Here is a 17,814-nt window from a genome sequence, read left to right on the forward strand (position 1 = left end):
AGCCAATTTTTGTCATCACTGCCTGAAATTTGACTTCTTATTATGTATCGCAGCCTTTGCCCCTCACTAGAAAGTGTCTTTCAGTCTCAATCAAGAAACATGTTTCTATGATCCTAGTGATATTCTGCGCAGAGACATCTACAGAAGAAACCAGGTGGGAGGACCATTAGAATTTCTATGCTACTTCTTGATGCGGCAGTATACAACTAAGCCCTTTTCAGTTCTCCATCCATAGTACAAATCTGGACAGGCATGTATAATTAGTAGCTGCACTGAGAAGGAAATACGTTGGATTCAACTTGCTCTAAACGTAGTCTCTGGTTTCCATTTATATCCAACGTCCTGTGTGTTCCTATTGTTTTATCACCGTAAATGTACTTCACTCAGATAAGACAATTAAGATTCTTTATTGGAAGAACGGTGTTAATGGCGAACTGAGAATGAATAAGCTATGGACAGGTGCTATAAATTAAATTGGCCCTAGGCATTTGTATGAGATATCACAAAATGTTAAAAAAATATATAACAAGCGCCGACGAATTTAACAATTGTATCAGCGAAGTTAGTCTTTAGTCATCGGAGAGAATATAACAACCGAAATTTAGTTTTTTCCCAAATAAAATATTGTTGAATGGCAGTGGAAATGACAGTGTTTAGTACGCGAGAGGCAGAAGATATGGTTTAAGTGCAGAAGTACGCTTAATGGAGACTAAAGGAATTAGGTGACAAGTCGAGCCATTATGTAGCTCAACAACAAAAGAAACAGGATTGTATAATATGTTCTGCATTACGTAGCCACTTCTATGGCAGAATATTTAAACGACCGGAATATTTACCTGACTCCACAGAATGAATAACAGAGCGTTCGTGCCGGTTGGCTACAGGTTAACGCTGCACATCTAAATAGTAAGACAACAGCTTTAAATTTAATAAATAGTGTGAGAGAGAGAGAGAGAGAGAGCGAGAGAGAGCGAGAGAGAGTGGCACGATTAAGTCTGTAAGAAATTCATCAAGTAGTTAACTGCTGACCGCCGTCAGAAGTGGTCTGTGCAGGAACTTCTGCGGATTATATTTACGGCTGTTATTTGCCTTTCGAATCATGACTTACTTAAACGTGGAGTGGACGCACTGAAGTTAAGAGCACTCCTTCCACCTAGCTGAAGTCACGACAATGGAGATCTGGTGTCAGTTATATCGAAATGAACGACCGGCGAGAGAAAGTATAAGATGCAGCCACCACATTTGACATCTAATACGAAAGAGTACTTCAAACTGGCGGAAAATACTTCAAGCAAAATGCTGTATAGGAACGTGCGCTTAATGGAGATTATTTCCATGCTGTGTTTTGCTATGGTTAATCACAGACAACCCGACATTTCGCGACTAACCGAAGGTGTTAATAAAATTCATTTGATTGTCACGCGGACGAGCCGTGTTCAAACTCCACTGTGCTTTTTTTTTCACATTTTGAACTGTCCGTCCGGTCACTGAAACCTTTTTTTTTCTGTAGTCTTGGTAGATGTCATACTACACATTGCTTATAGAATATCAGTTATGCGGTAAGAATATGTTACCGTCGCAAGTAAATGTAATGAATACTGAGAAAAGGCGAGATACCACATAGACGTCTCACAGAAATGAAAACAGTAAATAAATGGGTATGAACTATGTTGCAACAAAGGAATTCAAGAGTCAAGATTTCCAAAACGGAATGGGGCTTCAAGAACATTAAAAACATATGTTTTGACAGAGAACAGAGAAGCTGTGCTATTGTGAAACTGTTGCGTTCATTTGTTGCAGCTAATGTGACGAACTATTACGTTTTCATCATTTCCATGGGAGCGATCACATTCACATTCATACAAACACTATATCCGGCAAGAAGGCTCAAACTACTCACTTACCTAAAACGTGTCGTCCTCAGCCCACAGGCGTCACTACATGCGGATATGTGGGGGCATGTGGTTAGCACACCGCTCTTCCGACCGTTTTGTCAGTTTACGAAACCGAAGCCGCTACTTCTCCATCAAGTAACTCCTTAGTTTGCCTCACATGGGCTGTGTGCATCCCGCTGACCAATACGACTCGGCGGACCGGATGTTCATCCATCCAAGTGCTAGTCCAGCCCGACAGCGCTTAACTTCGGTGATCTGACAGGAACCGGTGTTACCACTGCAGCAAGGCCGTTGGCTCATTCACTTACCAATAACAGAAATTAGGAGCGTCGATATGAGATTCCTGTCATATGACGCACGTACTGTCACTAATGGCGCGTATGACATACCAGACGCATTTTCCGATGAAGGATTCGGTTGACTTGTCACCTTGTCATAAAAAGTTTTCGGTTGCCATTCGAAAGCCACTTCCTTCCGGATGCTAATAGAGAAGATGTGCAGAATCAATTGTCATTATAAGTCCGTACCAGGCGCTGTTCGCCGGCCGGAGTAGCCGTGCAGTTCTAGGCGCTACAGCGTGGAGCCGCGAGACCGCTACGGTCGCAGGTTCGAATCCTGCCTCGGGCATGTGTGATGTCCCTAGGTTAGTTAGGTTTATGTACTTCTAAGCTCTAGGGGACTGATGACCTCAGAAGTTGAGTCCCATAGTGCTCAGAGCCATTTGAACCAGGCGCTGTTCGGCTGCTAATAGACTAGTCGTGCAGAATCAACTGCTATTATAGATCTCTATCTTACGACTCGTTGCTGAAAACGGACGTTACACCATGGCTCAGACACAAACATGAATGAAGCGAACATCGAAAAAAAAAAAAAAAAAACAATTGATAGGCATGAGGTTTGCGCATAGCTCGCCCTCTTGGCAGTTCAACAACCGTAACCGCTTAACCACGACACCACTTCTCTTTCCTGCTGCTTTGTATTGAATTTCATGTTCTTGTTCAGAGTCCAGGACCACATTCTTCCCTTTTTCATGCTTGATCTGTGTTCAGTTTTTGACGGGCTGTCCACTGCCACTGGGCCCTCTTACCACTAAATCTAAGGACTTGCGATGGGGAGTTTCTCTTGTGAGTAACGCGAGCATGACGAGAAATATGCACGGGCATTCTCATTCCGACTGTTGAAGATCAAAGATTACACATTAATATTAATCTCTTAGTAGCTAAAATCTGCCAGAAATCAACAATCCTTTAAGGATGGTTTGAAATGGGACCACAGTGAACCATAGCACTTTTACTCAGTGGTCTAAGCCTTTAGTCGTGGTCATGCGAGTACAGATGATAATCCATCTCTAAAGAGATCAAAGATATCAACATGTCTATGAAATTTCTGATTTGTGACAGATGCTTTCGAAAAATATTGTACAGACCTACTATGAACTGTCCTATTCACAAAGACTAGCTGTTCATCAGTATTCTGAAATCATTTAGTCAACAGAAATAATTTCTGCACAGCTGAACTCCCACCGCTGGATTCTTGAAATGAAGCAGAAGCAGTTAGACATCGCAGCCATAATGTATAAAGGATTCGGCATGGAATATGAAGAAATATTGCTTCTAATGGTCGCTGCTGACGAAACGTAAGTTAAAAGTAATAGAAATCAACGATGTCCAGCTTGAACCCTCCATGTGTAGCGACAGTCTTTTTTTGTATCATCATCTTACGTAAACAACGAGACGAGAAGTCCACGAATGGTGTCCATAGTTCCACGCGGCTGAAGCCGTTCTCCACAACATACGTGCCGTTACTTAGGAAACGTTACTACAGTACAGCTTGGAGAATACTTTTGGGATGTATTACCTTCTGCTAATCTACATTATATACGTTATTCCACATCACATCCACTCATTTTCAAATTTGAAACGAGCCGGACAGTTATGTCGTTTTCCTTTTCTGGAAGAGTCATCTGAGTTACACAATCTTATAATTCCGGGAGAGAGAGACACAGTGTTACACAATATTATAATTCTGGAAGCGAGAGGCGCACTGCAACTGAATTGTTTTCATTTTCCTAATGTAAAGATGGCGACACAAACCAGTACTAACTAAAATTAAGGCCTGTCGACAGTAATGAAAATAAACGAAAGAAACGTGTGCGATTGTGACATAATTCACATGTTATATTACAGGACTTCGAGCATGATTTGGTTTACTAAAAATGATATGTTAATGAAATTCAAATACAATGATCAAGCAACATAACAGTGGTTAACAAATACGCTTGTTCTAGGCGCTCAGTCCGGAACCGTGCGACTGCTACGGTCGCAGGTTCGAATCCTGCCTCGGGCATGGATGTGTGTGATGTCCTTAGGTTAGTTAGGTTTAAGTAGTTCTAAGTTCTAGGGGACTGATGACCACAACATACTTTGACTAACGAGTGTGGTAAGCCGGCCGGAGTGGCCGTGCGGTTCTAGGCGCTTCACTCTGGAACCGGGCCACCACTACGGTCGCAGGTTCGAATCCTGCCTCGGGCCTGGATGTGTGTGATGTCCTTAGGTTAGTTAAGTTAAAGTAGTTCTAAGTTCTAGGCGACTGATGACCTCAAAAGCTAAGTCGCATAGTGCTCAGTGTGGTAAGAAGTCCCTTTTTTCGAACTTGATGAGGCGGTGGAAGAACTGTATTACGCAAGTTTATGTTGTTCATATTCATTACAGCAATAAAAGAGTATCTTATGAGCGTACAGCGTTATGCATAACGTACGAAAACTCCAACCACAACCAAAATACAGCGAAGCAGCCTGTGGTGAGTATCTTTCAATCATCTCTATCTTGTCCATTCTTCGTTGGCTACTGGCAGATACTCTCATAAAGAGGTTTCTGCTCTTGAGGAATGTTAGGTAGAAATTTCTTTACATCGTTAGATCGTCTTGTTTCTTCGTTTTTATTGGAACATTGGAACAGATCATTATTGAGGACGTAGGTTGCAAGTGCTACTGAAGTGAAAAAAAAGTGTTGGCATAGTAGAGGAGTACGTGACGGGTCACATCAAACCAGCCAGAAGACTGATGTCATATATATGACATCAGTCATGTATATATCAGTCTTCTGGCTGGTTTGATGTGACCCGCCACGTATTCCTCTTTTGCATAAGCTGTTAAGCTAACTGTGTGTTAATTCTCGCGCTTTTCGGCTCTTACTGTCTTCAGGGTTAGAGAATAATGTTTTTTCGAGTCTGAAGGTCGACCAGTCTCACACGGTGTACACACCAACAGGAATAGACGTTCTTTTTGCCACTTACTCCAATGATTTTAGAAATTTTGATGGGATGTTATCGTCCTTTCTGACTACTTTGATGTTAAGTCGTGTAAGAAATGAGTAACAAGTGCAAAATTGCAAGATAATAAGGTAAGACATTTCTTAATTAAAGCAGTTTGGTGTTGGAATAATCAAAATAAATACTCTCTCATAATTTTTAGAATCAACCGCCCTTATGGCTATTAATAGAGAAGAAATTTATATTAATCTGAATAGCCCTCGAAAAGGACACCTGCAGCAGCGATAAATAAATCACAAGTCCAAACATTCAGTTTTCTGAAAAAATCAATTTTAAAAGTTAAGTGTCGACAGTTACGATTACACAAGATTTTCTTTTACAAGAATGGAATGAATGCAATATGTAACTGATGGCAAATAATTAGAAAAACATCGCAGACATTGACTACTAGAGAAAGTAAGATCAAAGTTTCCAAATATTTGCACAATACGTACAGGCCGAAATAATCGAAATTAAAAAATCTTAAAGCTAATCATAAATCTGTCGTATTACCCATTTCAGGAGAGATTTAAATACTTGGTGGACAATATTAACATAAGAGGTTGTAATATGAGCGTAGATTAAACAAACGTAACTTAAAAAAACTACGATACTAGCGAGGACAGCTCCACTAAGGTGATGTCGGGCAGACACAAACGCTCCTGAGAAACGCGTGCCTATGCGTAACAGCACCAGGTTCCCATGGCCACGTGGCGCCCCAAACAGCAGATGGCTCTGAGCACTATGGGACTTAACATCTGAGGTCATCGGTCCCTTAGAACTTTGAACTAACCTAAGGACATCACACATATCCATGCCAGAGATCGGATTCGAACTTGCGACCGATAATTCATGAATCCTTGATCGGCGCCAGCAAATGAAAATGGTAGGAAAGATGAAACGATACCGCCACGGCTCAGTAACCTCTTTCTTAACTCATAGATTCAGTTATTAGAACTTTATTGCTTCGTTATATCTGTTACTTCTGTACATACGTATCAGGTGTTCCTACACAGAACTACAGAATGGCATTGATACTGACTGCCTGGATCTGCTTGTGCAAAGGTAGTGGGAGGTATCATTATGTCTCTTTGACTCTAGCTACAGAGGTGAGTCGAAATGAATAGTCAGTTTTCCTGGTCGACGTTTTTCTTATTGCGTAGCTGATTGTTCTACTGTGCTTCATGCTGACGAGACAGACGCACTTTTATCGAGGAATGTGTTTTAAATTATAAATTTTTAACTATATGCTCGAATACATAAGGCTAGGCATTTTATTTCTTTGTTTCTGTTTTTCATCAGGTAGATGTCTGCAGACCTGGTACACTCTGAAATCGTCGTGACGCAATACCATAGCGTTAGAAGGGCAAAACCAATCAGCCTATTCGTAGCGTGGAGATGGAATGCAAAATTCTGTTTAGGTTCGGAGATTTCAGTATGTAGTTGGAAGCAAAGGAAAAGAATTAATTACGGAACTTAATTTTTTCGGAGTAATGGGTAAGACTTTACGAATATCTTCGGTATCGGAAAATCAGGCTGTGTAAACCTAAAATAATCATCACTGCATTATCTGCAGTTGTAAAATATACAAAAACAATGTAAACTGACGAGAAAAAATCGTTAACACCAAGAACGAGTTGTCCGAATAAACGAAACCTGCTAGGCGTGTTTCTACATATGGAAAATGTTTTCTGTTCACATTTCTTGCCAGTCGCATAAGAGTGGCCCCCATAGCGCCAGTATCAGGATGCAAATCGGGTTTGCCTTGCATACACTCTGTAACGGTCGTGAGCGTTAGTTACCTTTGAGTTTGGGCGTGGTGAACTGCTGTAAGTCAAGAATGCCTTTATGCGACAAAGACTCAATTATCAGCACATCAATGAGTGTGAACGAGGTCGTGTAATAGGAGAAGCAGCCACTGTACGTAACTGCTAGCAGCGGTGGTCACGAGTGTGTACAGTATAAGAAGACCGGGCTCCCGACTGGCAAATAGTACTGCATCAGTTGCAGCAGTTCGAGCAGCGGTTGGCACCACAGTGTTACGACGAACTGCTACAAATCAGCTATTTCAAGGACAGCTCCGAGCCCTGCACCCTGTAGCGTGCACTCCACTGATCACAAACTGCCTCCATTTGCGACATCAGTAGTGTCAAGCGATAGCTTGTTAGAGGGCATGGTGGAGGTCTGTTATGTTTTCCGATGAGAGCTGGTTCTGACTCGGCGTCAGTTAAGGCCAAGTGCTGGTTAGAAGGAGGCCGGTTGACGTCCTACAGCCAACCTTCCTGAGTGCTAGATACACTGGAGTACATCAAGAGTTATGGTCGGAGGTCTCATTTCGTGTGACAGCAGGAACAGTCTCCGTGCTATCCCATGCATCCAGACTGCAAATTTGTACTTCAGTCTGGTGATTCGGCCTGTTGTGTTGCCATTCTTGAACAGAATTCCAGAGGGTATTTTCCAGCAGGATGATTCTCGCCTGCATACCGCTGATGTAACCCTATATCCTCTACAGAGGTTCGGTATGTCGCCTTAGCCTGCTTATTGACCAGATCTGTCTCCAATGAAGCACGAATGAGACATACGGGGCAACTGTAGCATCATGCACTAAAAGCATTAATCGACCCTGTACTGAGGGACCAAGCGCAACCAAATAACTGACATCCGCTACCTCTACAACACAGGGCAAGCATGTTAGAAGGCTTCCTTCAACATTCTGTAGGCTACACTCCTTATTAATGAACCAGTATTTCATATTTTCAATGGCGTATCTCACGCTTACATTAACCCGTGATTTTGCAATGTTAATCGCTTAACTATGTTGCCTATACAAAATTTATTCCAGAAATTTTGTAACTTTACATAAATTATTTTTTGGTCTTGTGATTTCATCTTCCGTCAGCGTGTTTAAGTAGAAGTTGAAGGAGATGAAAATATCCAATAGTTACTATAGCATTAAGGAAGTTGTAATATATTCACATTGACAGAGGGGCACATCTTGGTTCAAGAATAGACGCGATGTGTTTTCTACATCTTTCATATGAAGGACATTTCTGTTGCTGTTCTTTTTTTGCATTGTCTGTTTCATTGCGATCGCATACGCAAAAAAATTGTGAAATCGTCTTGACGCAGTGTGAGTGAAGGTGCTTGAAGTGGGGCGAATTTGGTGGTCTCATTGTGTGTGTGTGTGTGTGTGTGTGTGTGTGTGTGTGTGTGTGTATGTGTGTGTGTGACTCAAGAAGCAATGAGATATGTGAAACAATTAAAATACAAAATTATCATTTGCTTAAATGTAGTATGATCTACATTCTACGTATTGTGATTGTGTGTAACTGTACGAAACGTAGAGAGAGTGAATAGATATTATTATTCTTAGTATGTTTATTACCCATTTTACATGCTTCAGCAGCCAGAGAACCAAGTCAATGCGTCGTTTTACTGTGTCCGTTTGCCTCTGCCACTTGGCCAACGTCTTTCCCGTAAAGGACTCCTAGGACCCCGTAATGGCTGCAAAGTCTCGCTTCGAGTAAACGAGTGGCGCGTCCAGGAGCGGGAAGGACGAGTTCTTTTATTCTGTTAGGCCCGCTTACAGGACTCGGCCGCTCCCTGTGGCGGGCTGCGGGTCTTTGCCTCTCCCTGGCGACGCTCAGCTAATGGAAGCGACGGCGCGAGGCGTCCCACTGCTGTGGCCTCTACTCTAGAATGCTCACCGCTGTACTGCGGGCGACCAGTTCCACCCGTTCATCTCTACCGAGTCCGTCTCCAAGAAGGGTCTATATAGTCAAAGTAAATTTTTCCGTTGTAAATGAATACGCTTTTGTTTATAGGTTAGTAGTACGGTTTCACTGATAAGTGGTAGATATGTAGTACTGCTTTCATTATTAATGGTTTCCAGCTCATTATTAACAAATTTGCTGCTATAGTCTCTCGCGGATTATGGTCTCGCACATAATAATACTAAATACCTAGGAATTACAATTACGAACAACTTAAATTGGAAGAAACACATAGAAAATGTTGTGGGGAAGGCTAACCAGACTGCGTTTTATTGGCAGGACACTTAGAAAATACAACAGATCTGCTAAAGAGACTGCCTGCACTACGCTTGTCCGTCCTCTTTTAGAGTACTGCTGCGCGGTGTAGGATCCTTACTGGATAGGACTGACGAGGTACATCGAGAAAGTTCAAAGAAGGGCAGCACGTTTTGTATTATCGCGACATAGGGGAGAGAGTCTCACTAAAGTGATACAGGATTTGGTTTGGACATCATTAAAAGAAAGGCGTTTCTCTTTGCGGCGAATTATTCTCGGGAAATTTAAATCATCAACCTCCTCCTCCTTGTTGGCGCCGACCTACATAGGGAGAAATGATCACCATAATAAAATAAGAGAAATCAGAGCTTGCACCGAATGATATAGGTGTTCGTTTTATCCGCACGCTGTACGAGATTGGAATAATAGACAATTATCGTAAAGTTGGCAGTGTATGTAGTGTTATCGGTCTACTGTGTTGATGCTTGCGCAGTAGTTTCGGTCTGCGTGTAAAAAGAACTGCTTCGTGCTTGTCGATGTTAACTTCAATACGCCATCGCTCCAACCAAGGTTCGGCTGTTCTGAGTGTTCTTTGTATTCGTGAATTAATGTTTGACGGTTTCCAATCTTGCGCAAAGATGGCGGTGTAATCCGCGTAGATGGCTAACGTCGTGTTTTGTGTTGCTGGGAAGTCGTTAATGTACAGGTTGAACAAGATGGGCCCTAGGATGCTTCCTTGGGGTACTCCAGCTTGGATACCATGTTGTGTTGATTGTTTATCCTGCACGTTAGTGTTGAAACACCTGTTCGTGAGATATGAGTGTATGAGACGTACGAATCCGTCCGGGAAACCAGCTTCGCTTAGTTTGCGTATGAGGCCATTGTGCCAGAGACGGTCGAAAGCTTTTTCGATGTCCAGGAACACGGCCCCTGTGGCTTTGTTCATGTTGTAGTCGTGTGTTATATGTTCGACTAAGCAGAGGAGTTGTTGTGTTGTCCAGTGGTGATTCCTAAAGCCGAATTGCTCCGGTCTTAGGGTGTCATTGGCGATGTAGTGCTTGATACTTTGTAATATTACCTTCTCAACAATCTTGCTGAGTGAACACAGCAGACTGATGGGTCGGTTATATTGTGGGAGGGAGTGGTCTTTCCCTGGCTTTCTGAACATCAGGACATTGGCCGCCTTCCAAAAGCCAGGGAAGAATTGGTGTTTTAGGATGGCATTCTTTAAGTGTGTAAGGTATTCTACGGCTTTATCCGTGAACTCCTGAATGCCATCAGGCCTACGGGCTTTCCTAGAGTTGGTGTGCTTGATAGCCCAGGTGATTTCGTTTGTGCTAGTGCGTCTAATTTCGTTGCGTGAGGGCTGGGCCACAAGTCGTGTAACCTCCTGCTCCGTTTCAAGTGTGGATACTGGATCCGAGGGAGATTCGGCATGAAAGATGCTGTAAGTGTTGTGGCCATAAGCTCTGCCTTCTCCATCGTGGAGTAAGCTGGGCCGTCTGGTCCTTGTAGCGTGGGAATGTAATGTTTCTCCCTGCTGAAGTGTCTGGCTAGCTTCCACACGCCAGGACGTGTGGTATCTAGCGCAGAGAGCATGTAAATGTAGAGGTAGGCAGACTTGTCATTCGTAATTGTGTCTATCGGGGCCCAAGATGACGGGACAGTAAAAGTTGTGTGAACATAGGGTATCGAAGAGACAGATATACAGTAGCTAATATAGAACATAAAGTGTTCTGCAAAATATTTAACTTTAAAGTTAGGCCCACCACGACCAAAACTATGCATCTTCAATAAAGCCTTCTGCTCAGTCTGTTAGTCATTTATTGAAAGGTCAAAACCTGTTTCGTTTTCTTAAAATGTATCATCAGGTGATATACAAATAAATGAGATAGTCTAGTCCCAACGTTCATCGTCACGCAATAAAATAAGTAATTCTCTGTAAATCAACGGTCCAAGTTAAAACGATTGGGCCCAAAAAAGCGAGTTTATCTTAGGTTGCTCCAGGAGGCAACATGGTATGAAACCAATGCCGTATATACCACCAAAACCTACAGAGTACAAATATGTCACGTTCTGAGCTTTTGACATGTTTACGCTCTGTAGGATCCGATGCCACGTTTTGTATTTAAATGTCGGTTTTAATGAAGTGGCATGTTATACTTTGTATGTTGCTGTATCCAGCGTTAAATATGTGATATTTTAAAGAATTTTCAGACGAAGCCCTACAGCAGACGGTTACTACTTTTATATAACGTATTTTAAATGGCAATTAAGTGGGTAATATCTACTAGACAGTCAACAACTCCCACACTGGCTATAGATAATATGTTACGTACAATACCGTCTGAAGAAGATGGTTTTAAAACTATAGAAACCATAGTCAAGATTCAATATATCTCTGTTTGGCAACTGGTTGGCTGCTGGCTCCAAAGCATTAAATTGTTTCTATTTTACAGATTTTTGTTGATTTCTAACTAGTTTTCGACTTATTTGGTCAGCTTAAAGAAGCAACTGACTAACGTCCACAAAGGACGCTAGTTCTCACATAAACAAACATTATAAGCAAAGGTACAATCCACTTGCACAGAATGTTGTGTACCAGAATCGATTTTTAACGTTGTATGTCACCTTTTTCCCAGTGGACACTATTGAACGTATTAAATGATTCAGTTACACAGTAGTACAGTGTTACTGGATACATGATTATAATTTTTTTTACGTGTCTTGATCGTACAGCTTTTTGAATAAATTTACCTGTTTTGTCTATGCAATAACTGTCTTCAGATTCAACAGTAGAACTAAAAGAAAGTACATTACTACCTAATGTATTGACAGATTAAAAACAAACGATGAAAGTTATAATAAGATACAATACATTACGTCGGTTTCCGTGTCGTTTCCATTTTTATTACTTCTTGTTGTAGTCTCAGTGCAAACCATAATATTAGAAAGAGAACACTATGCATGTTCTAGAAGTTAATTCCGTCTTTTTCCTTTGTACGACTGGTTTTAGAGGCCTGACAACACATTCTTGATATAAATTTTGTACTCATTTTTTTAATTTTGAAGATTCTGTAAGATTTTGACCAGTTTAAACTGACCGACGAATACATTTTTCAAATAGAAAAGCATGTTTTCTTTTTTTTAATTTTGCTTCATCATATTCAACTGAGAATACTTTGAACAACTGTACTTTCTAAATAAATTCTCCTTTAATCACTCTTATAATTATCTGAACGTTATGAGTGCTTCAACGAACGCTTGGGTCACTTTTCATCCTGCATATAACAGGTAGGTGCAGGCATGTTATGACTTGTCGCAGTGCTGCAAAATGAGAAGTATATTCTTTTTATTATTATTATTATAAGGTCTTTCATACATCTTTAATCTCTAAATTTGTTGGCCAGTAACGTTCTTTCTCGTACTCCTATTGCAGTCTGAAAATCGGCAGTTCTATACAGAAAGCTGTTCGGTCAAACCAATTAAATAAAATTTATGTGCATCATTATCGCTCTTAAAACGGTTATTTTATGCCACATTGTTACATGATTATAATAACAAAGTATATGAGGTCGTTACATTGATTAAAAAATGGTCAAACTGAGCACTCTTCAGTTGTGTTGTGCACCAGTTATGTTTGTCGACATAGTAAATTACTTTTTATGCAATGGAAAATATTAAACCCAATAGATAATGAAATACACTTTATTACAGTATCATATGGCTTTGATGCTACAGTTTTTGAGGTCGTGCAGATTTTTCTGAACTGTCTAACTGATCGTTAGTTACTTATATTGTGCAACGAACATATTTTACATTGTAAATTATAAGTATTAGTTAAATTTCACAAGGCAACCATTTCACTACCGGCGGATAAACCAACATAGTATTAACACTATTTGAATGATACCACTTCGAAGCCTTTACAAACCATACGTGTAATACAATCTTCGAGGCTGTAGTGTTTTTGTTTTTCAAAGTTCCTCAAGCTGATCAGGTTTGATAACGTAAATGGCTGTTCTCATTTTTGGTTCATAGCGTTTTTGCTTTTCATGTCGGTATTGCGGTTGCTATGGGTTCATTTATCGATTGTCATTTTTATTTATAGTTCACTGCTTCTATCTGAATTTACATATTGTCATTTTTACGTCATTTGGACGTACAAAGTGAAGTAACAAGTGGAGAAATCCAAACATTTCCAACATATTCCTCTGAGTTCATTAGAGGGGTGACCGCAGCAGAGAAAGTCACAAACATTTGCGCTGTGTATGGGATAACGCTTTTGGACACAGCACGTCAAGAAAATGGTTTTCGCGCATTGATGAAGATCGTTTTAACATTATTGACTCTCCACGTGAAGGAAGAGCTTCTGAGCTTGATGAAGATCGTTTGGACCCATTAATACACAATGATCCACCTCAGTGAAATCGAGAAGTGGCTAATGTGATGAACTATGTTCTTTCCACCATTGTGCGACGTTTGCATGGAACGGGGCAGATTGAACAAACGTGTGTACAGGCACCACATGCTCTAGGCCAAAATCACAGCAATCAACGGGTCGCCATATTTGTATCTCTGATCGCTAGTTATCAATTGGCTCGTGAACTGACTGAACAAATAAACTATACAGGAGTTGGGCTGGTACGTCATTCCGCACGCACCTTATTCACCTGAGCTAGCGTCCTTGAATTTTCACGTTTTTCGCTCTCTGTCGAATAAACTTCAATGAATTTCCTTTCCGGATGAAAATGCACTCGGAACATAACTCAACAAACTGTTCGCCTCAAAACTGTGTTTTCTACAGTCGTAGAATCGAAAAGTAACCCCAACGCTAGCAGAATGATGTAAATAGCGAATGAGAATATGTTATTCAAGATGAAAGTCTCTGTTATGTGTCTCTGTTGTGTTTATTAAACAAAAACGCTATGGACTTATGAATCCACTTCATATGTATATATAAATCATTATTATTGCTACGTTTCGTTGATTACAAAACATCCTGAAGCAGAATAAATTTTTCATTCACTGTATCCATATGGACAGGATGGTTTGTTTTCCCATCGCACACATCATGCAAACACACGAACTGCGCAACAGAAGTCTGTTAATATAATTTAAGCGTCGTATAAAAGACTTCATAGTAAACGATCGATGAACAGTGCCTCAGAATGACATTGGTATGCTACATACTAGAAAATATGACCCTTAATTACATTTGGTAGTTTTCTCCTGGTAACCTGCTGGGAAGCTGCAGGAATTAGTCTGTGGTGAATCCCCGCCCCTTACCTACCATACCTTCCCACCGCTTTTACCACCTCTTCCACTTCCCATGTTGGTCGCATTATTAACCAATATTCCACTTCGTCCAAGTGAAGCTGACTCTTGGTCTCTCCCTCCACGAAGCAACATTGAGCAAATGCAGGTCTCTTACAAAAACATGGAAAAACTTCCATTTGGATTACCACCTTACATCCAGGGAGCATTGTGTGACATCACTTCTCAAAGACCGAGCGAGGTGGCGCAGTGGTTAGCACACTGGACTCGCATTCGGGAGGACGACGGTTCAATCCCACGTCCGGCCATCCTGATTTAGGTTTTCCGTGATTTCCCTAAATCGCTCCAGGCAAATGCCGGGATGGTTCCTCTGAAAGGGCACGGCCGACTTCCTTCCCTGTCCTTCCCTAATCCGATGAGACCGATGACCTCGCTGTTTGGTCTCTTTCCCAAAAACCAACCAACCAACCAACTTCTCAAAGCGTTTTTGCACCGTACGAAAAATGCACTGGTTGAGGCCTCCCCTCAACATTTTTTCGAGAGAACAGAGCTCAAATTAGCCTTAGGATACTTGCTTTACGTGTTTTTCAGTGTTTATAAATGAATTCTGGCGTGTTATTATGGCTCACTTGAGCTGCGGTTAAATTTTCGCATTGTGCCTAAAACGAAAGTACCTCCAGAACGCGCTTTATTCATAATCACGAGGTTGAGGGAATTTATACATCGTCGTTCCACATTGATTATGATATTTCACTGAAAGTTAGGCTGCTTAGCTATAATAAAAGCTTCATAAACGAAGAACAATTATGTAATTGCTGATGTTATTAGAAGGCTTTCATATACCGCTTAAAACTCTAATGTGTAAGCTGTCAGATCAAATGATACGAGCAATCAACTTAGTTACAGCTACGCTGGAGAGTGGAAAAGTAATTAGGAGATATTAATCACTACGCTTGGCTGTGGCGTAGTAATTACAGTTTTCTTTCTAACCGTTATAGCGGACCACTCGAATATTCCTATCCCTTTCATCCTTGGCTTTGAGTTCATCAGTGCCTACAGAAAACCAGTGTTAGAGCAGGAAACAGCTTGCAGACATGCCGCAAATCAAGGCGAGCGTAATTTTCCTCTGATGTTTCTACTGTAAAATAAGCCATGATGTACCAAAAAGCACTTACTTACACGTCAGAGGTTTTCAAACAGAAGTTCAGTTTCTATTCACGAGCTTCGCATTTCATCCTCAATCGAAAGCTAAGTATTTCCGGTACTTCGCACTCCTATTTAAGTGCAGATGGAGCAGGGGAGGTGGTTATTTCCAGTAAAAGCCTAGTGACTGACACTTGGCTCCGTGCTCGCGCAATACGGAAAATAACTTATTTTCTAATCGAGGCATGTGGTGAAGGAACAAAGGAAATACTGTGATTACATGTCAGAAGCAATGCACATGTCATTAATCACTGTTAAGTTAAATAAAACCCCTACTTTTTTTTAGAAACTGGTGGTAGGTTATCAATTTGCTGAGAAACCTAAATGTTATGTAATTGCTGTTGCTATATCGCACTGAATGGCTGGCAATTATCCCGCTGTATAGATAAAAACATTCCTGTATAATTTCAAATATTTGCAAAGTATAATTGACCTGCTTTGCTGCATAAGTTTGACCAAATATTTATTCATTTCGTGTCGAATGGGAAGTGAGCCATGAACCAATTCACTTATATTAGTGTTTTACATGAGGGTAGAAATAAAAATAGTTGATATTTCTCACACCACTGTGAAATCCTTATCATTTTATGTCACTTCGATTCACTCTCATTATTCGATAACACTCCATCTTGTTGCAAAACGTGAGTTTCATTCTTCAGTACGACATCTCCAAACTGCCCTTCTACTTTTATTTGAGACCGCGAATGTATCCTCTAACGTTTTGACACACAGAAAGAAGCCAATTAACTCGAATTTCTTTCATACCTTGCTTTGAATTTCTCACTTAAATACTTTCATTGAGTTATGACTCATTATTAACGTTATGGAGTTGTAGTTCTCCGTCTACACGTTCATAGACCGATTATTAGAATACAACATCATTATTTTCAGTACCAGAACACTGGGTTGTTCCTAAACATTGTGACGACTCCAAAACATTACATTTCTGTTTGCAGAACATTCAGAAACATTGAAATTTATTGATAATTATAGAGCACACAAATACATTCGTTGAATATCTAAAACACTCTACAGATTTACTGAGTTATTCACAACATTAGAGAATATTGGAAATCATTGTTGAAATTACTGATTAGTTTCGAATGCAGTCATATCTCAATATTTCCTGTATCGAAAATTTGTTCACTGAAACTGCGCAGGATTGAAATAGGTAACTGGACATCAGCAAAACCTCACCGCCACAACTTTGCAATCTTCAAGTTAAAGTCCGTAACACACACTGGAAGATGAAGGGCGACTTGCAACCACCACCAGGACACACACACACACACACACACACACACACACACACACACACGCACGCACGCACACGCACGTGTGCGTACACACATGCACAAAAATAAACTGAGGTAAGATAAAACACTGAGATTATAAGAAAATGGTGGTATAGCTACATTAGTAACTTAAAAGAAATGCATAGAGCAGGAAAATCTCTATTCGAAGGGTGCTGTTACAGTTTTTCTCGATATGTGGCTACGTGATGTTGCTCTAGGATTGTGTGGCCCCGACGGAAGGTTTCCGCCGGTGAAGAAGTAGCTTGTTCATTTCGTGTAACAAGTTCTGTGGCCGTTCAATAAGTAATGTCATACATATGCGGAATTTGTTGCGACACATCGTGTTATATTCCCGTTTCAGCCCCTATAGTTCCATGAAGTTCTCATACGTGGCAGCGCTATACGTAGCCTTCAAAATGGAGTGTGTAATGGAAGTGGGTACCAAGCTGAGAGCAGTTATTGAGTCTCTTTTATCGGAAAACCAGAGCATCACAGATATTCATAAGCGCTTACAGTGAACAAAAGCAGTGTACAATAACACGGTGAGTCGGTGGGCTAGGCGTCTGTCACCGTCGCAACGAGACGGCTCAAACGTGCGGACACTCTCATTCGAGGTGATCGATGGATGACAATCAAACACATGGCCGTTCAACTGAATATCTCTGTTGGTAGGGCCGACACACTGGAAGTTATTTCTAATCCATTAAAGCTCTTGCATACACAGTTGCTGAAGTGTAGCCATGTTCAAAATCTTGAAAAATAATTTACTTGTTATTCAGCCTTACTTATACAGTACCCGAAATCATT

Source organism: Schistocerca piceifrons, chromosome 5 (genome assembly GCF_021461385.2).
Source record: "Schistocerca piceifrons isolate TAMUIC-IGC-003096 chromosome 5, iqSchPice1.1, whole genome shotgun sequence".
NCBI lineage: Eukaryota > Metazoa > Arthropoda > Insecta > Orthoptera > Acrididae > Schistocerca > Schistocerca piceifrons.